Source organism: Neovison vison, chromosome 1, assembly GCF_020171115.1.
Source record: "Neovison vison isolate M4711 chromosome 1, ASM_NN_V1, whole genome shotgun sequence".
Lineage (NCBI taxonomy): Eukaryota > Metazoa > Chordata > Mammalia > Carnivora > Mustelidae > Neogale > Neogale vison.
Window position 1 is genome coordinate 123,522,560 of NC_058091.1, and position 21,723 is coordinate 123,544,282.

Consider the following 21,723-nt stretch of genomic DNA (forward strand, 5'->3'; position numbering starts at 1 on the left):
TGATCAGAAAGTTTTTGTTCTGAGGAGGAATCATGGTGGAGATAAAATAACTCCTTTGACAATAGCTACAACATCTAGACTAAATTTACGAAAATGATGATCCAAATGTCAACATTTGCTATCAGCTGTTGATGTTGCCAAATATGGAGTTGTATGGTTTTATCGCTGGATGTGCAACTAGCCAAACAGAAGAGTGGACATAGCCACCTGTTCATTGTGTTGGCAGGTACAACAGACTTCCACAGGCTTTCAGGCCATGCCTTAAGTCAGAGATCAGAACAAAAGGCAGGCTCTCAAATGCCCTTTAAAATTTTTTACACAGAACTATTTAAAGACAAATATTTTAAATTAGTGTAGCCAAGGTTACAAGAAATAATAAAAAGGCTGGGGTGGAAAAAAGAACGTCAAAATGGTAGAATATAGACAAGTATCTGATATCTTTGTGAAGTGTGTAAATGAGTTTTAGAAAGACCCTTAGGTGTATAGTTCAACAAACAGAATCAGGTGAAGTAAGGAGATAAAATTCCTAACACTTCCCATAGGCCCTTAGAACAGAAGTTTCACAGATTCATAATTACAGAACATAAATACATAGTCCTTCTAATGTCTTCCTGACTAGGGGACACCTCCTTAGAGGCATCTCTAAAGACATCTTTCACTATCTGATTTGTAAGAATTGTGGTATTAGGGAACCAGCTTACCTGGTGCTGACTTGAACAGAAGTAATAGTATTGTTGGAACAGAAGAAGCCACCAGGTAATGGGACTGCTGCTAACACTGCCTATCAAATTAAGAATGAACTTTTGGATGGGAGTTAATCAAAAAAAGCCAGGGGCACAAAGCGAGAACAGGGACAAAGTATGGAAAGAGTAAAGAAAAGAAGTTTCTTCAGACTTTACATTATTTCAAAACTTGAATTATCTCATTCCCTTCCAATGACTGACTCCACATCTGGGACAAGAAAGCACAGGATAAGCATGTAACACCTCAACATACCAGAGCGCAAAGGAGCATCATGAAGCTGAGTCAGGAGCCCATCTGAAGAAACTCCCAAGCCAAAAAGGACACGAATTGATTATTTAAAAAAATAATAATAATAACTACTATACTGAGTTGAAACTCATAAAATGTGGTCAAACCAATAAAAAATTTTTAAATATTATTAATCACTTTTTCAAAATGTGAGAGAACCAACTCATTTTTAAAAATTATAAAAAAGGGAAATAATCAAGAATTTATCCTGCCTTTCCTGTAGGAACTACATTCTCAGAGTATATGAATAGCTGATGAAATTTTTTATTTAGTGTTTCAGCTAACAATCATAAATTTGTAATCCTTAAGGAAATAATAGGTCATTGCAACAATTCCCAAAAATGCTAAAAGCATCGGATAAAAAGTTTATGATAAACTTTTGTTATGATAAAAGTTATGATAAACTTTTAAGGAGTGGATCAAGCTGATAACACTTGAATCCAATTTTTAATCTTGTTCAATCACCAGCTACCTCCTGGTAACAGCAAAAAAAAAAAAAAAAAAAAAAAAAAATCAAGCCTAAAACTGATAGAGCTATTTTATTAGTCACAAATTTATAGGAAGCACAAGGAACAGAGGAACATGGTAAATGACACAATGAGGAAGCAATCTGAAAAATCCAGAAAGTGAGAATACCTATAGAACAACCTGATTTATTCAACAAATAAACTGAAGAAAGGACACTAAAGGAAGAAAAGAATTAATAAGAACCATATCAACCAAATGCAACATACAGAGTTGGCTGAATCCTGATTTGAACAAATGGTCTAAAAGGCTATTATGATTTCTGAACATTGACTAGGTATTTGATGAAGCTGGGAAATTACTGTTAATTTTTTCCAGATCTAATGATGGTACAGTGATTTTGCTTCAGAGTTTTTGTTTTATTTTGTTTTTTAGATCAGTCCTTATCTGATTTGTATATAGATGAAATGATCTAATGTCTGGGATTCACTTCAAAATAATATACCTCAGGGTAGTGGGGAATTGAGGGGTACTGATAAAACAAGATTGGCCATTAGCTCATAATTGTTGAAGCTGGCCAAAGGTCAATCAAGATATGTTTTACTACACTATCTTGATAGATGCCTGAAATGTACAAAATAAAGTTTAAAAAATGACATATTGTTTGTTTGCACACAAGTACTTTAGTTTCCCCTGACACCAAACAGCATAGTTTGCAGCTATCAATTTAATATATAACACAACAAATGCTTTAACAGATGAGGCATGTAATGAAGAAAGTATGTATGTCACAGGTCAACTCAAGGTTAATAAATATCACATCGAAAAATGCTTGGCAGACAAAATAATTATAACCAAATGTTCAAAGCATTGCACAAATGGTTTTATAGCACTGGCTCTAATATACTACACTGCATACAAAAAAGGAGAAAAATGTCTGAAAAAAAAGGTAAGGTGTAATAATGAAACTGTGATTTAAAAAAAAAAAGAGTGATTTAGGATTATCTTCCTTAGAAAATGTAAAACTGCTTTTCTCACAAGTAGATCAAATACAAGTTTACTAAAAGCTACTTCATAATACTTTTTAAATGGAATTAAGAAAAATAGTCCAAGAAATGAGGAAAACTAGCTTTTCAGAGGTCAGCAAAAGAAAAGATTATTGACTTAGACTTCTCTCTTCAAAGAGGAAGTTCACTCAATTAGCATTTGCTTTGATCAAAAGCAGAAGTATAACAAAGTGTCAAACCACTCCGTGACTAGAAAGCAGGAAAGTTGTGGAAGATGGGTCATAAGAGAAACATAAGAGAACCACTAATGCTCCAAACTCAGAGAAAGGAACAGATATTTTAAAATGTCCAACAAATAGCAAAAGGAATATGATGTTCATAATGGTGCCCTTAAAATTCTGCAAGGCTCAAAGAATCTTCAGAATGATTTTAAAAAGGTAAAACTGAATTTAAAAGATTGTTGAACACTACACATCAAAAACTAATAATGTACTATATGGCTAATTAAACATAATAATAAAAATTAAAAAATAAAAAATAGTAACATTAAAAAAGCAAGTACATAAAACTGCTTTCCAGAGTAGGAATTGAGTCTCTTATACATGTTTAAAAAATAAGGGAAACACAGTTATTTCAGTTCACTTACTTTGCCATGTATCACTGCTCAGTTATGTGTATTAGAGACATTCCTGGGATTTTAAACTAAGGAAACAAATTATCTATCACCTTAGAAATAGATTTTCCTGGGACTCTAAGAAACTATAAGTTGCCTAGTTGCTCCTGTATTGACAGTCAGTTGTTGCATGACTCTGCCAACTGTGGAAGGACCCACACTAATATTTTACAAGATGACACTCCATATTATTACAGACTGTATTAAGTCTAATAGTTCTCTCCTCATACTTCAGTGTCCTAACAAACATCCGAATCAATATTACACGAAGTTTTTCTTTTCACTGAGCATATATTGTTTTCTATTGATATCCACTCTGTTTAATTTAAACTTCAAGTTTTTTTCCCTTAGCTTCATTTTGAATTTTTTGTTAAAGCACTTAAATACACTTTTATTGCAATGTCATTTCTGACTAGCTCTGCATGTCCACTCCATAATGCCACTTTGTATGGTGTAAGAGATTGGTCCACTTTCATTCTTCTGCATGTGGCTGTTCAATTTTTCCTGCACCAGTTATTGAAGGACTGTTCCCCCCTCCCATTAGCTATTTTCTCTTGATTTGTCAGAGATTAGTTGACCATAGAGTTGAGGGTCCATTTCTGGAGTCTATTCTGTTCCACTGATCTATGTGTCTGTTTCTGTGCAGTACCATGCTGTCTTGATGCTTTGTAATATAGCTTGAAGTCAGGCAATGTTATGCTCCCAGATTTGTTTTTCTTTTTCAACATTCCCCTGGAGATTTTGGGCTCTTTTCTAGTTCCATACAAATTTTAGGATTGTTTGTTCCAACTCCGTGAAAAATCTCAATGGTATTTTGACAGGGATTGCACTCAAAGTGTAGACTGCTCTGGGAAGTGGAAACATTTTAACAATGTTTATTCTTCCAATCCACAAGCATGGAATGTTTTTCCATCTCTCTGGGTCTTCCTCCATTTCTCTCATAAGTATTCTCTATGATTTCTAGAGTATGGAAATCAAAAGAGTTTCTAGAGTGTAGATCCCTTACCTCTTTGGTTAGGTTAATTCCTAGGTATTTTATGGTATTTGGTGCTATTGTAAAGGGAATTGCTTCCTTAATTTCTCTTTCTTCAGTTACATTGTTATTGTATAGAAATGCAACGGATTTCTGTGCATTGATTTTGTATCCTGCCACATTGCTGACCTGCCATATGTGTTCTAGTAATTTGCAGATGGAGTCTTTCGGGTTTTCCAGATAAACTAACATGTCATCTGCAAAGAGAGAGTTTGTCTTCTCAGTTCTTCCCCATTGAGAATGATACTCGCTGTGGGATTTTCATAGATGGCTTTTATGATATTGAGGTATGTTCCCTCTATCCCTATACTTGGAAAGGTTTTAATCAGAAGAGTTGCCATATTTTGTCAAATGCTTTTTCTCCATCAGTTGAGAGGATCATAGGATTATTGTCTCTTCTTTTGTTAATGTGATCTATCACTTTGATTTGCAAATGTTGAGCCTTGTATCCCAGGAATAAATCCCACCTGGCTGGGGTGAATAATCCTTTTAATGTACTGTTGGATCCTACTGGCTGGGAACTTGGTGAGTATTTTGACATCCCTGTTCATCAGGGATAGTGGTCTGTAATTCTCCTTTGTCTGCTTTTGAGATCAGGGTAATGCCGGCCTCTTAGAACATAGAAAGAGTTTGGAAGTTCTCCTCCCATTTCTATTTTTTGAAACAGCTTCAGTAGAATAGATATTATTTCCTCTTTAAATGCTTGGTAGAATTCCCCTGGGAAGCCATCTGGCCCTGGACTCTTGTTTTTTGGGAAGTTTTTGATTACTGCTTCAATTTCCTTGCTGGTTATTGGTCTGTTCAGACAGTCTATTTCTTCATGTTTCAGGTTCATTGGCACGGTAAATGGTTCTCCATCCCCTCATTTTGAATCTGAATGTGTCTTTACGTTCAAAATTAATCTCTTGTCAACAGCATATGGATGGGTCTTGCTTTCTAATCCAGTCTGAGATTCCATGTCTTCTGATGGGAACATTCAGCCCACTTACACTGATAGTAACTACTGAATGATATAAATTTAGTGTTACTGTATTGCCTGTAAAGTCCCTGGTTCTATAGAATGTCTCTTTTTTTTTTTTATTTTTTTTCCAATTTATTTATTTTCAGAAAAACAGTATTCATTATTTTTTCACCACACCCAGTGCTCCATGCAAGCCGTACCCTCTATAATACCCACCACCTGGTACTCCAACCTCCCACCCCCCCGCCACTTCAAACCCCTCAGATTGTTTTTCAGAATGTCTCTTATTTCTAGTCTACATTACTCTTGGAATCTCTCATCGGTTATAGAATCACCCTGAATACTTCTTGCAGGTAGTCACATATTCTTTCAGTTTTTTCCTGTCCTGGAAGCTCTATATATCTCCGTCCATTCTGAATGATTGCATTACTGGATAAAGTATTCATGGCTGCATGTTCTTCTCATTTAGTACTGTGAATACGTCTTGCTAGATCTTTCTGGCTTGCCAGGTCTCGGTGGATAGGTCTGATGTTATTCTGATGTTCTTCCCTCCATATGTAAGGAACTACCTCTTCCCAACTATTCTCAGGATAGATTCTTCGGATGGAAGATTTGCAAGCTTCACTATTATATGTTGGGGTGTTTATCTATTTTTATGGATAAACTGTGGGCTGTGGGCTCCCATGTGCTCCCTCTTCTGCAGCTCCCAGGTCATGCTGGGTACTGGCCCAGTGTCCTCTCACTGTTTCATATCTCCTTTTTTAATATCTTATATATTAATATTATATCTTATATATTATATTAGATATATCTTATGTATTTTTTATATCTTATTATTAAAAGAGATATTTTTATATCTCTTTTATATCTCTTTTTTATGTCACTTTTTTTTTATACCTCTCACTGTTTTACATCTCTTTTTTTATATCTGTTTTATATGTCTTTTATATCTTTATGTCCTCTCAAGCTGTTTTATATCTCCCTGGGATGTTAAACAGACCTTCTAGTCCTTTTCAGGGTGGCGAGAGAGTGGTCTCTATTGGCCCAGCTCACATTTTATGGTGACCAGAGCTGAAAGTCCCTTCTGGACTCACTGACCATAACCAGTCTTCCTGTTCCACCTGTTTGGGCACTCTATTGGTTGAGGCTCCCCCATTCTTTTGGAGTCTCCTGGAATCCTGAGATCATAATAATCCACCTAGAATTCTGCCCCATTCATCCCCTGTGCCCTTTTCAGAAAGGGCACAGTATATCTAACTGGAGCAAATTTCTAAGGGTCCTGATTTTTCACTCCAGTGTTATATCACTTTCTGGTGGCTGGTTTATGGTGGCTCCCTCCTCTGTTTATCTTCCAACATTTTCTCTGAAGATTCAAGGTTCTGCACCTCCTGCCTTGCAAAACAAGTCATTTTTCTGCTTGTGGAGATCCAGATAAATCTTCTTATATCTCAGGTTGAATTCGGGTGTGCTCAGAATGGGTTGACAGATATCCAGCTAACTTCAAGGGACCAGATGAAACAAAGTGCCCTACTCTGCCACCATCTTGCCCACACATACTTACTTTTAAATTTAATTATTTTTTTTCTAGAAAAAAACAGATACTATGCTGACCAAAATGTAAAATGCTTGTCTGAGAGTTCTCCCCAAGTTGTAAATATACTTACTATATTTAATCATGCTAACTTATCTATGCATAGTTCATTATAAATGAAATCTAGTTTATCCATCCTCTAACCCCATGCAAGCTCACAGTCCACTTCACTCCAAGAGTTCTAATATAGCCTCTCTGTTTCATCTCCTAAACCATAACCATGCTATCTTGCTATTACCACATTAATAATTTCCCTTAAAATATCACTTTATTTATTTTTTTCCCAATTTATTTATTTTCAGAAAAACAGTATTCATTATTTTTTCACCACACCCAGTGCTCCATGCAAGCTGTGCCCTCTATAATACCCACCACCTGGTACCCCAACCTCCCACTCCCCCAAAATATCACTTTAAATACTTTACTTACTTCTTGAGAAACTTTCAGGGGTTTGGAATTTCCTACTATGCTAATTTTAACTTTCCATATCCTATTTGTTCCTCAAGACACCTACTATATGCCAAATCTGATCATCCCAGGTAAAAGTAGCATGGTCTCACCCTGAAAGTCTTTGAGGTCACTCAGATCAACCAAGAGTCCCCAGTAAACAGTATATCTATGTAGTTGTCTGCTCATCATTGATGTGAACACTGGCATTTATAGAAAATGTACTTCTTACAAAGCTAATCACTTTTAGAAATTCTAACTACAACTGCTACATATTTGATTTTAATTCTAATTCCTCAGCTATACAGAACTTTTTTTTTTTAAATCAATTTGAAGAGGAAAAATAAAATAAGATGAAATCAGAGAGGGAGATAAACCATAAAAGAGTCTTAATCATAGGAAGAAAACTGAAGGCTGCTGGAGGTGAGTGGGGTAGGAGAATACGGTAACTGAGTGATGGGCATTAAGGAGGCCATGTGATGTAATGAGCATTGGGTATAAGACTTATGAATGACTGAACTCTTCCTCTGAAACTAATAATGCACTATATGTGAACTGAGTTTAAATTTCATATCCATTAAAAATGGATAAATAAATATTTGGGGAAAAAAAAAGAACGATGGAGTTAAAGAAAATAGTATCTTTTATCCATTTTGAAAGACAGAGTAAAAGAGAGAGAAAGAGAGTGAGTGGGGATAATGGCAGAAGGACAGAATCCTCAAGCAGAGTCCCCACTGACTATGGAGCCCCACACAGTGCTTGAGCTCACAACCCATTAGACTGAGCCACTCAGGAGCCCCTATCACTGGCCTTCTAACATCTATTCTTTAGAAATGCTAAACTGGTCCCAACTTTGAATTATCAAAGTTAAAAATGCAAAAAGTAACCTAACTATGCAGTGGCTTTTACAGAGTTCAGACAGTAAAAATGTCTGAAAGATAAATTCTGAAACATAGAGACCTTAAAATAAAATTGAAATTATCTTCAATAGACTAACCACAGACTTAAGAAAAGCTATGCATTTGTCTTTGTCTCCAAGGTGGTATGGCACAGGAAGACCTTGAACTCACTTCCTTACTTGGACACACTGAATCCTTCTAAAGAATAACTGAGGGCTGACTAAAAAGCTTTTGCACAACAAAGGACAGAAGAACCACATATGGTAGGATAAATGAAAACATTTATCCCACCCCCAACACTGTGAAATGCACTGCAGAGGGAGAGCACTAAGGGGCCCCTGGAGAGATCTGTCCAACTTGGGACACCACAAAACAACAATGATTTGACAGGAAACTAGACTATTAAATGAAAGAAACCCATTTCTAACCCTAGAGAGCCCATGAAACTATAGGAAACTACTAGTAAACTCTCTCCAGGGTTGGCAGTGCTGGTGAGAAACATTACTCATGTTCTCCCTCTACCTTGATAACACAGGCAAGAGCAGGGTTCAGATGCTCTAGCTGGCCTGCCACCTCAACAAGTCTTGGGCTCTCAGCCCATACCATCTCCAACTATTCTCCCAAGGCAGCCTCTCCATCTATCCCCACCCCTGCTCCAGCTGTCTTGCTAAGGAGGTCTCTGCCCTTGCCCACAAAATCTCCAGCTGTTTCTGGGGTGCCCCCACTGAAGAGTGCCACAGGTATTGGCAGCCCTCATCAACTTCAGCTTCAGCCATCCCACCAGGGTGTCTCTTGCATGAAGCACCCTGAATTGTTCTGCCCCAGCTCCAGAAATCTCATACTAAGGAAGCCTTGGCACAGAACACACCTGGGATCACCCTGATCATGCCCCATTAGAGTTCCAGTCAGCTAAGCTGGTGGGCATACGTTGTCTATACAGGGAACATTCTTACACTAGCATATTCCTTCAAGACTGAGTGAGGTAGCAGCTTTACTAATTCATAGAAAAACACACAGAAAGTAAAACAAAATGAGACAGAGGAATATGCTCCAAATGAAAGAATGAGGCAAAACTTCAGAAAAATAGTGAAATGAAATAGAAATAAGCAATGGACCTGATAAAGAGTTCAATGTAATAGTCATAAAGAGCCTCACTGAACTTGAGAGAAAACTGGATAAACTCAGGGAGAACTACAAGATGGGAAGTATAAAAACGAACCAATCAGAGCTAAAGAATACAGTAACTGAGATTAAAAATAGAATCAACAGTAGACTAGACCATGCATAAAGAAGGATCAGCAATCTGGAAGACAGGGTAATGGAATGAACTAAAGCTGAACAGCTAAAAGAAACAGAATAATAAAAAATAAGACTTGATTAAGGGCCCTCTAAAACATTACCAAGTATAGTATCATTTACATTATAGTGGTTTCAAGAAGAAGAGAGGAGACAGAAAACCTATTTGAAGAAATAATACCTGAAAATTTCCCTAACCTGGGGAAAGCAGACATCCCAGGCCTGGAAGCACAGAGTCCCCAAACAAGATGAAGGAGAGCCACACCAAGGAGATCCACACCAAGTTATATAATAGTTAAAATGTTGAAAATTAAAGATAAAGAGAGAATCTTAAAAACAGCATAAGAAAAGCAAACAGTTGCATACAAGGATACCCAATAATGCTATCAGCGGATTTTTTAGCAGAAACTGCAGACCAGAAGAGAGTATAACCAAGAATATTCTACAGAGCAAAATTATCATCCAAGAATAAAGGAGAGAGCAACAGTTTCTCAGACAAACAAAAGTTAAAGAAGTTCCTCACCATTAAACTGGACTTACAAGAAATGGTAAAGGGCATTCTTTAAGCAGAAAAGGACATAACTGGAAGATTATGAAAGAAAGTAATTTCACTGGCAAAAGTAAACATACACAGTTAAGGTAGTAGCTCAATTACTTATAAAGAAGTAGCAAAATCAATTATATCTAAAAAATAAGTCAAGGGATTCACAAAATAAAAAGATGTAAAATAGGATATCATATACATAAAATGTAGAGGTGAAGAGTAATAATATAGCGCTTTTAGAATATACCTGTACTCAAGTGACTATCAACTTAATATATACTGCTATACACTTAAAATGTGGTATCTGAAAAGTAGTGTTATATATGAAGTTTATGGTAACCACAAACCAAAACCATGTGATACAAAAGGAGAGAGAGAGAGAAAAAAAAGTCACTATAACACTACAGAAAGCCATCAATCACAAGGGAAGAGAGCAAGAGGAGAAGAAGAAAGGAACAGAGAACTACAAAAACAACCAGAAAACATTGATCAAGATGGTAATAAGTACATTCCTATCATTATCTTAAGTGTAAATGGTCTAAAAGACTTAAAAAAGATGGTGGAGGAGGAGGATCTTGGGCTCACCTCATTCCACAGATATAACTAGATAATACACGCATCAGTATAAATAAATAAGAAAATGACCCACAGACTGTCGTAACAGACTCCCCACAGGTAAATGTAGAGAAAAGGCCACATTTAAAAGGGTAGTACGGGCAGAAATGGGGTCAGGAGGTATACAAACCAATGGGAGGGTCCACAGGAAGAAGCAATGTTGTGGAGCATGGTAAAGAGTGGACGCCATGCTGGGCTCTTTAGGCATAGAGGGCATGGACTGGGAAGGGGAAATCCCCATTAAGAAAAAGCACCTGTCTTCTGGAGTTTTTACCATCAGTGAGACTTAACATCTCAAACTTTAAAACCCAGCTGGCTCGGCACTGGGAGAGCTGGGAGGGAGAGAGGAAACTGAATCCCTACCCTTAAAGAGATAGTATAACAAACAGCACTGCTGAGAGACAGCCTAGAAGCAGCAGTTGAAAAATGCCTACAATATATGGGAAGGAGATTTATTTAATGATCTTAGAGACTATGCTGGATGAGCAGGGATCTTTGGGAGACTTCTTTAACCATGAAAGAGCTGCAATACCATTTCCCTCCCCATGTCCCAGCCTAAATACACAGACACCTGTAGAAGCAGCATAGTGCCAACACTCTCCACCTATCCTGGTAACAGCATACCAAGCATTCTCCTCCTAACCAGCAGGCCTTGGTAATTTTTCCAAGCGGCTACAGATCCCTTCATGCAAGGACCAGTGAGACAGAAAATTAACAAGGAAACAGTCACTTTGAAAGACACATTGAACCAGATGGAGCTAACAGATATATTCAGAACATTCCATCCTAAAATAGTAGATTATAAATTCTTTTCAAGTGCTCATGGAACATCCTCCAGAAAAGATCATATATTAGGGCACAAAACAAATCTCAATAAATTTGAAATGACTGAAGTCATACCATGCATCTTTTCTGACAATGCTATGAAACTAGAAATCAACCACATGAAAAAATCTAGATAGAACACAAACACATGGAGGTTAAATAACATGTGACTAAACAATGAATGGGTCAACCAAGAATTCAAAAAGGAAATAAAAAAACTTATGGAGACAAATGGAAACGAAAACTTAACAGTCTAAAAACTGTAGGATATTGTAAAAGCTGTTCTAAAAGGGAAGTTTATAGCAAGACCTACCTCAAAATCAAGAAAAACCTCAAAATAAACCACCTAAAATTACACCTAAAGAAGGTAGAACAAGCAAAACCCAAACCAGCAGAAAGAAAGAGATAATGATCAGATACATATGAAATAGAAAAGATCAATGAAACAAGGAGCTGGTTCTTTGAAATGATTATGAAAACTGATAATCCTTTAGCCAGACTCATAAAAAGAGACAGAGAGAGAGATGGAGAGGGAGAGAGAGGATTCAAATAAACAATATCAGAAATGAAAGAGCAGAAATAACAACCAACACCACAGAAATACAAAGGATTATAAGAGAATACAAAATTATATGCCAACAAATTGGGCAGTCTAGAAGAAATGGATAAATCCCTAGAAATGGTGTAACCTCCCAAAACAGAAGTAGGAAGAAACAGAAAATTTGAACTGACCAGTTAACAGCAAACAAATTGAATCAGTAATCAAAAAATTCCCAAAAAAACAAAAATCCAGGATCAGATGGATTCACAGATGAATTCTACAAAACCTTTAAAGAATAGTTAATACCTACTCTTCTCAAATTATTCCAAAATAGAAGAGGAGGAAGGCTTCCAAATTCATTTTATAAGGCCAGCATTACTCTGATATCAAAACTAGATAAAGATATTACAAAAAGGAGAACTATAGGCCAGTATCTTTGATGGACATAGATGCAAAATTCCTCAACAAAATGCTAGCAAACTGAATACAACAATACATTAAAAAAAATCATTCACCACGATCAAGTGGGATTTTTTTCTTGGAATGCAAGGGGTTCAATGTTCTCAAATCAGTGTGACATCTTATCAACAAGAGAAAGTATAAAAGTCATATGATCATTTTAGTAGATGCAGAAAAAGCATTTGACAATGTATAATATCCCTTCATGATAAAAACCCTCAACAGACTAGTTTAGAGGGAACATACCTCAATATAATAAAGACCATGTATAACAAATGCACAGCTAAGATTATATTCAATGGTGGAAAATGAAGCTTTTCCATTAAGGTTGAGAACAAGGTAAGGGTATCTATTCTTACCTCTAAAATCCCTAGCCATAGCAATTAGAAATTGAAAGGAAGTAAAAATCATCCCAATTGGTCAGAATGAAGAAAGACTTTCACTATCTGCAGATGATGTGATACTATACATAGAAAATCCAAAAAACACTACCAAAAGAAGTTGCTGTGGCCTATTTCAGTGAGGTGAACTTATATTCTCCTCTAGGATTTTGATAGATTCCTGCCTCACGTTGAGGTCGATAATTTTATCCATTTCAAGTTTATCTTTGTGTATGGTGTAAGAGGTCAAGTTTCATTCTTCTATACATAGCTGTCCAATTTTCCCAGCACCATTTATTAAAGAGACTGTCTTTTTTCCCACTGGGTATTTTTTTCCTGCTTTGTTGAAGATTATTTGACCATAGAGTTGAGGGTCCATATCTGGGCTCTCTACTCTGTTCCACTGGTCTATGTGTCTGTTTTTATGCCAGGACCATGCTGTCTTGGTGATCACAGCTTTGTAATAAAGCTTAAAATCAGGCAATGTGATGCCCCCAGTTTTGTTTTTCTTTTTCAACATTTCCTTAGCAATTCGGGGTCTTTTCTGGTTCCATACAAATTTTAGGACTGTTTGTTCCAGCACTTTGAAAAATGCCAGTGGAATTTTGATCGGGATGGCACTGAAAGTATAGATTGCCCTAGGCAGTACAGACGTTTTAACAATGTTTATTCCATGAGTATGGAATGCACTTCCATCTTTTTGTGTCTTCTTCAATTTCTTTCATGAGTGTTCTGTAGTTTCTCAAGTACAAATCCTTAACCTACCCTAAAGATACAGATATAGTGATAAGAAGGGCCATATGTACCTCAATGTTCTTAATAGCAATGGCTAAAATCACAAAACTGTGGAAAGGGCCAAGATGCCCTTCAACAGAAGAATAGATAAAGATATGGTCCAAATATACAAGGGAATATTATGCCTCCATTAGAAAGGATGAATACCCAACTTTTGTATCAACATGGACAGGAGTGGAGGAGATTATGCGGAGTGAAATAAGTTAAGCAGAGAGAGTCAATTATTATATGGTTTCACTTAATTGTGGAGCTTAAGGAATAAGATGGAGGACATTAGGAGAAGGAAGGGAAAAGTGAATTGGGGGAAATCGGAGGGGGAGACAAACCATGAGAGACTGTGGACTCTGAGAAACAAACTGAGGGTTTCGGAGGGGCAGGGGGTGGGGGCTTAGGTGAGCTTGGTGAAGGGTATTAAGGAGGGCATGTATTGCACAGAGAGTGGTGCATAAACAATGAATCTTGGAACACTGAAAACAAACAAACAAACAAACAAAAAAAAACTACCAAAAAACTACCAGAACTGAGAAAGGAATTCAGACTATCTATATGCAGCCTACAAGAAACTCAGTTCAGACCTAAGAACACATAGAGATTGAAAGTAAAGGGATGGCAAAAGATATTCCATGCAAATGGTAGCCAATTTAAAAGGAAAAAAAAGCTGAGGTAGCAATACTTACATCAGACGAAAAAGACTGGACAGAAAGGAGAATAGGAGATAAACAACATGCTACTAAAAAGCCATGGGTCAGTGAATAAATCAAAGAGAAAAATTAAAAAAAAAAACTAAAGATAAATGAAAACATAATGGCTCAAAATCTTTGGGACACATCAAAACTAGTTCTAAGAAGGAAGTTGATAACAATCAAGAAACAAAAATTTCAAATAAACAATGTAACCTCACAACTACAGGAATTACAAAACAAAAGAGTAAATAAAGCTTAATTTTAGTAGAAAAGTGATAATATAAGATTAGAGTGGAAAATACGAAATGAAGACTAAAAAAGTAAAAAAGCAAACAATAGAAAAGATCAATGAAACTAAGAGCAGTTTCTTTAAAAAGATGAACAACATGGAGAACCCCTAACAGACTCATCAAGAAAACAAAGAGAGAGTGGGAGAAGGGGGGTGGGGTTATGGACATTGGGGAGGGTATGTGCTTTGGTGAGTGCTGTGAAGTGTGTAAACCTGCCGATTCACAGACCTGTACCCCTGGGGATAAAAATATATGTTTATAAAAAAAAAAAAAAGAAAACAAAGAGAGAGGACTCAAATAAATGAATCAGAAATAAAAGATGAGAAGTTAAAACTGACACACAGAAATACACAGGATTGTAAGAAACTACTACAAAAAATTCCATGTGAAATAACGGGACAATCTACAAGAAAGATTTCCTAGAAACATACAATCTTCCAAGACAGAATCAGGAAGAAATAAATAATTTGAACAGAATGATTACTTATAGTGCAACTGAACCAGTGACCCAAAAACTCTCAACAAGCAAAAGTTGAGGACTAGACAGTGTCACAGTTGAATTCTACCAAATTTTGGAAGAATTACTATCTACTCAAACTATTTCCCCCAAAAAAATGATGAAGAAGGAATTCTTCCAAATTCATTCTAGAGACCAGTAAGAGACGATTAAACAAAAATTATAATATTACAAAAATACCAATACTACTGATGAACCACAGATGAAAAAAATCCTCAACAAAGTACCAGCAAACTGAATTCAACAGCACATATAAAGGATCATTTGCCACAACCATGAGGAATTTATTCCAGGGATGCAATGATGATTCAATATCTGCAAATCAATGTAATACACCACATTAACCAAGTAAAAAATAAAAATCATACGATCATTGCAATAGATCCAACTGACAAAATTCAATACCCATTCATGATAAAAATTCAACAAAGTCGGTTTAGAAGGAATGTATCTCAACACCAAAAGGCTATGTATAAAAAAACCCATTATTATGATCACACTCATAATAAAAAGCTGAAAATTTTTCCTTTAAAATAAGGAATTACACAAGGATATCTACTCTCACCACCTTTACTCAACATAGAAGTGAAGTCCTAGCCACAGCAATCACAAGAAAAAAAAAGACATCCAATTTTTGTTAAGGAAAAAGTAAAACTGTCACTATTTGCAGATGACATGATACTAAACATAGAAAACACTCAAGACTCCACACACACACAAAAATATTAGATGAATTCAGTGAAGCTGCAGAACACAAAATTAATGTACAGAAATCTGTTGCACTTCTATACACTAATAAAGTGGCAAAATTTTTTTAAAAATCCCATTTATAATTGCACAAAAAATAATAAAATACATAGTAATAAACCTAACCAGTGTACTCTGAAAACTATAAAACACTGATGAAAGAAACTGAAGCTGACACAAACAAATGGAAATGCTCATTGATTAGAAGAGTTAAAATGTCGATATTACTCAAAGAAAGCTATAGATTCAGGGTAATCCCTATCAAAATTTCAATGGCATTTTTCACAGAATTAGAACAAATAATCCTAAAATTTGTATGGAACCACAAAAGACCCCAAATAGCCAAAGCAATCTTGAGAAAGAAGAACAAGCTATAGGTATCACAACCCCAGATTTCAAGATATATTATAAAACCACAATAATCAAAACAATATGGTCCTGCCACAGAAACAGACACATAGATCGAGGGAACAAAATTGAGAGCCCAGAAATATACCCATACTTATGGTCTCTTAATTTATTACAAAGGAGGCAAAAATATATAATGCAAAAAAAAAAAAAAAAAGGAAAAAACCAGTCTCTTCAATAAACGCTCTTAGGAAAACTGGATAATCACATGAACAAGAATGAAACTGGATCACTCCCATCTACTACACACAAAATAAACTCAAAATGGATTAAAGATCGGGGCACCTAGGTGGCTCAGCATCTGAATCTTGATTTTAGGTCAGGTCATGATCTCAGGGTCATGGGACTGAATCCCATGTCAGATTCCGTACTCAGTGGAGAGTCTGCTTGAGATTCTCTTCCTCTCCTTCTGCCCCCCTCCACTTGCGCATGCTCTTTCTCTCCCTTCGTCTCTCTCTCTCAAATAAATCAATCTTTTAAAAAATGGATTAAAGACCCAAATGTGAGACTTGAACCATGCAACTCCTAACAGAAAACATAGGCAGAGGGCGCCTGGGTGGCTCAATTGGTTAAATACCTGCTTTAGGCTCAGGTCATGATCCCAGGACATGAGATTGAGCCCCACGTCAGGCTCCCTGCTCAGTGGGGGATGATTCTCTCTCTGCCCCCCATACTCTGGCTCTCTCTTTCCCAAATAAATAAATAAACTCTTAAAAAAAAAAAAAAAAAAGCACAAGCAGTATCCTCTTAGACATCAGCCTTAGCAGAAATTTTCTGCATCTATCTCCTCAAGGAAGGGTACCAAAACCAAAAATAAACAACTGGGACTATATCAAACTAAAAATGGTTTTCTTTTGGAAACCATCAACAAAACAAAAAGGCAACTAACTTACTGAAGGTAAGAAGATACTTGCAAATGGTAACATCCACTATAGGGTTGTATCCAAACTATATAAAGAACTTGTACAACTCAACACCAAACAAACAAACAAACAAAACCCACAAATAATTCAGTTAAAAGGGCAGAGGACCTCAACAGACATTCCTTCTAAGATGCCACAGAGATGGCCAAGACACATATGAAAAGACATTCAATATCACTTATCATCAGGGAAATGCAAATCAAAACCACAATGAAATATCACCTCACATGTAAGAAGGGCTAGTTCAAAAATACAAGAAATAACAAATGCTGGTGAGGATGTGGAGAAAGGGAACATTTGTGCACTATTAGCTGAAATGTAAATTGGTACAGCCACTACAAAAAAATATGAAGATTCCTCAAAAAATTAAACATAAAATACCATATGACCCAGTAATTCCATTTCTGGGTATTCACCTGAAGAAAACAAAAACACTGAACATGAAACAAAAACATGGAAAGATATATGCACCTCTATATTTACTGCAGCATTATTTACAATAGCCAAGGTATGGAAGCATCCCAAGTGTCCATCAAAATATGAATGGATAAAGAAGATACAGCACATATATACATGGAATTATTACTCAGACACAGAAAGAAAAAGATCTTGCCATTTGCAACAACATGGACAAACTTAGAGGGTATTATGCTAAGTGAAATAGATCAGATAGAAAAAGCAAATATATTATTTCATTTACATATGGAATCTAAGAAACAAAACAAACAAAAACAGAAAAAGACTCATAGATACACAGAACAAACTGGTGGTTATCAAAGGGGAGGTGGCTAAAATAGATGAAGGGGATTAAGAGGAACAAACTTCCAGTTATAAAATAAGTACATCATAGTGATGAAAAGTTCAGGATAAGGAATACTATTTTATTAACTTTGGTGGCAGATGGTAACTAAACTTACTTTGTGAGCATAATGTATAGAATTGCTGAGTAACTATGTTGTATACCTGAAACTAATATTGGATGACAACTATATGTCAATAAAAAATTAATAATTAAAAATCGGTCAATTACTTTATGTATATAAAATGTTTAAATTCATTTGTTAAATATGTATAAGGAATATAGATAAATTTGTATCCTTTTTAGATAGAAAAACACTAAAATCAAGTTTAAGTAAAAATTTAAAGAAACATTTTTTAAAATTTAATCTATTTTCAAGATGTGAAATTTCATGTGTATTTTTGCAAATGGGGAATAATAATATTCTTAATTTAGCTAAAATTTATCAAATGCAAATACTCAGAGCTCTTAGTAACTATGGATAGTAGAAAAATTAAACAATCAGTTAGGTGACTCAGAACTAACGAGAATAACCTTTCCTGACATATACACAAATAAAGAGGTGACAGCAATTTAAATATCCAACTGTCAGGTTAAAAAAGCATAGCTATGGCTCTAACGGATATCTCCTCTTGAATCATGAAATTAATCAACTGGATTTTTTTTAAATTACTACATACAGTATCGGAAACTAAATTTATTGCTAACTACAGTAATAAGTAATCAGTTATCTATATGATTTGCAAAATTCAGTTTTTCAAGATGAAAACTCTAAAGATAATACTAAAGTTGTTAATTGAAATTATTTTGGAAGATTAATAGTCAAACTATTTTGGTCGCTCACTTTACATGAGGTCTCAACTTAAGTCAACTTTAAACAACTCACAATCACTATATGACTATGCAAGACTAAGGTTCAGTTAGTGATCATGAAGACAAAACTACACAAAGAACAGAACTAAAAACAGTTCATAAAAGTGAAACGAACACTGACAATTTCTAAGTGTTTTTGGAATCTGAGAAAGAGTAAGTCAATTGCTGACAGTGCAGTGCCATGTGCCCTCTGTTCTTGAAAGAATGTTTATCTTTAAAAAAATTAATAATAAAAGATAAAAAGCCTTATCACTAATGTCATGTGGCCAGTAGAATCTTAATTTTCTATTAAAAAATTATCCAGAGGACACAAACCTTTATTACTCACATCAATGGTTTACACTAGTTCAATTTCATGACTGAGAAAATATGAAGATAATAGAGAAGAAACTTTGAGTACCTTAAATAAATACTACAAAGAGAGGACCTGGGCACTCTGAATCACTGAATCACCTAATTAGATGAAATTGGAATAAAAAACTCCTAATAGCCTGGCACTGCCATTCCCATACTCCTTGCTCTCTCAAAACTCCTCACTGAGGCCATGTTCTAGGATCCACCAGGGAGTAACAATGACCAGCAATCACAGCCTCTGAAGTAATGACATATGGAATTGCACAGTTCAAACCCATGTTGTTCAAGGGTCAAATGTATAACATCAGAAGTGGCTTCAGTGAGAATAGTCTCAATGGGGGGGGCGGTGAGAGTAGACTTCTCAGGGTGAGAGATCAAGTGACACAGTAACAGAGATAGCACTAGCAAGGAATCTTCAAGGAAGACAACTTTTTAAAAGCTCGGTTGCAAAGAGAAAAGTGATGGGGAGTTTTTGTGGGGATTGTGATTTATAGTTAGGGCGACCACACTGCCAGTTTAGTGCTCAATGTCCTAGCTTTACCCCCAGATTCTCAAGAGGTTATAAATAATTTAGTTATCTTAAGATGGTTGAAACCCAGAAAATTAGAACCACAAGTAGTAAGTGATAATTATATTCAAGGCACTGAGTCAGATGTTATGAGGACACAAATAACTGAAACCATCTGTCAGCAAGATGCTTAAAACTGTGAGGTACATGAATGTGTGCATGTGTATATGTGTGTGTATGTGTTTGCACACGCATGGCCTGCCACATAACAACTCCTTTATTTCTGAATATCTGGGATTGCTAAACTACTTCCACAAAAGTTTGCTACAGCAAAAGTAAGACTTTTGTTTTCCCATGAGATAATTTACACACACACACACACACACACACACACACGGGGAAGTACCCCAAGTAAGAAAGGAAAAGTGGTCACTGGATACCATTCCTCTCAGCCATCTTAGACAGAAGGTGGTGGCAGGCCAACCAAGGGAGAAGCAGAAATCAGGCTGGTCCAAAGAGCTCTTTTTGTCTAGTTCGTCTAAGACTGGAGAGAAAGGACAGGGCAATGATATTTAGCTCACCAGCGGTGGGCTGAGAACAGTAGGGGCAAAATCTAAATATTGTGCATTAATACCTTTAGTAGAAAATAAAGAGATTTTATTGAAAAACCCTTTTGATATCTATCTCTTGGAATTCCAAAACTTTCAGTCACTGCTCTATAAAAATACTTACATAATTTGAAGTCTATGAATGTGAAAAGAAATCGTTACACATTTTTAAAAATTCTCCCAAAATGGGGCAATAAAAAAACAGGTGACAGGTTACAAAAAACATGTATATTATATATGTGTACCAAGTATGTATATTATATGCATGCACATATACATATAATGTGTATATTATATATGTATTAACATGTATATCATATATACATATGTGTATATATAATATACATACTTGGTACACATATATAATATACATATTTTTACATTTTATATTTTACATTTACATATACATATAATATACACATATATACACACATATATATGACGTACATATATAATGTATATGTACCTGAGAATTATAAGAGAGGTTAAAAGGTGTAATTCAGAAAAACAAACAAAACAAACAATCCTGTTAGGGCTGATGTGAGGAAGACTTGCCAGAAAAACCACTCCTTTCAGAGATGGACCCTGAAGCATGCACAGGCCAGTCAGGGAAGTGATGACTGGGCACCGAAGACATGAGCAGAGGCATCAGTGGAAGCTCTAAAGGGGTCATTGTTGCAGTTACTGAACAAATATTTACTGAGCAGGCATTATATATCAAATAGTTTAGATACCGAAGACACAGAATGTAAAAGGCAAAATTTTCTGTTCATGAATTTACAAATTTCTGATGAACTCTTCTGGCGGCAATTTCTCACCTGACCTGATTAAGGATACTGAGTATCACTCCTAGTCTAAGTATTCATGTTTCCCTGCAGAAATCCTTGCTAGAAATGTAACATAATATACGGTACATGCGCTATATCTTTCCAAAATCCAAAATACTGCAATTCCAAAAGTCATCTGGGCTCAAGAGTTTTGAGAAAGGGACTGTAGATCAAAAGTTCCAGATGCTGTTGACTTGATCTTGAGGATGATAATTTATTGTTAAAAGTCATGTTTAATCACTTAAAGTGGTAATGAACCCACAAAACTATAACCTCATGGATTTAGCTTTAGTAAGTTCAACCAGTATAAAGGCCAGTGCTAGAACCAGATATATAGCATTTTCCCTTGTAAATAATTATTTTACATATAAAATGAATACTTTTTACAGGTTAAATTTAAAACACCATGACAACTGTCCATTGTCCATATCATTTCTTCAGGCTGGTGGCTGGTATGGTGACATTTAAGTTTAAGACCTAAGGACAAAAGGGAGTCAATCCTATAAGATAAGGAAGAACTACCACCTAAGAAAAGGGGGAAAAAAAGGTTTGAAGAGGTAAGGTGGAAGGAAATGGAAAGTTTGGGCAACAAAAAGGCTCACTGTGCTAAAATGTAGCTGGAG

The 21,723-nt window shown here is 35.8% G+C and overlaps 1 protein-coding gene across 2 annotated transcripts in view; it reads right to left on the reverse strand.

Moving 5' to 3' along the window:
* Positions 1-21,723, reverse strand: part of EXOC2 (exocyst complex component 2) — a 295,982-nt gene that overhangs the window by 49,814 nt on the left and 224,445 nt on the right. The gene's annotated exons all lie outside the window — the stretch shown is intronic.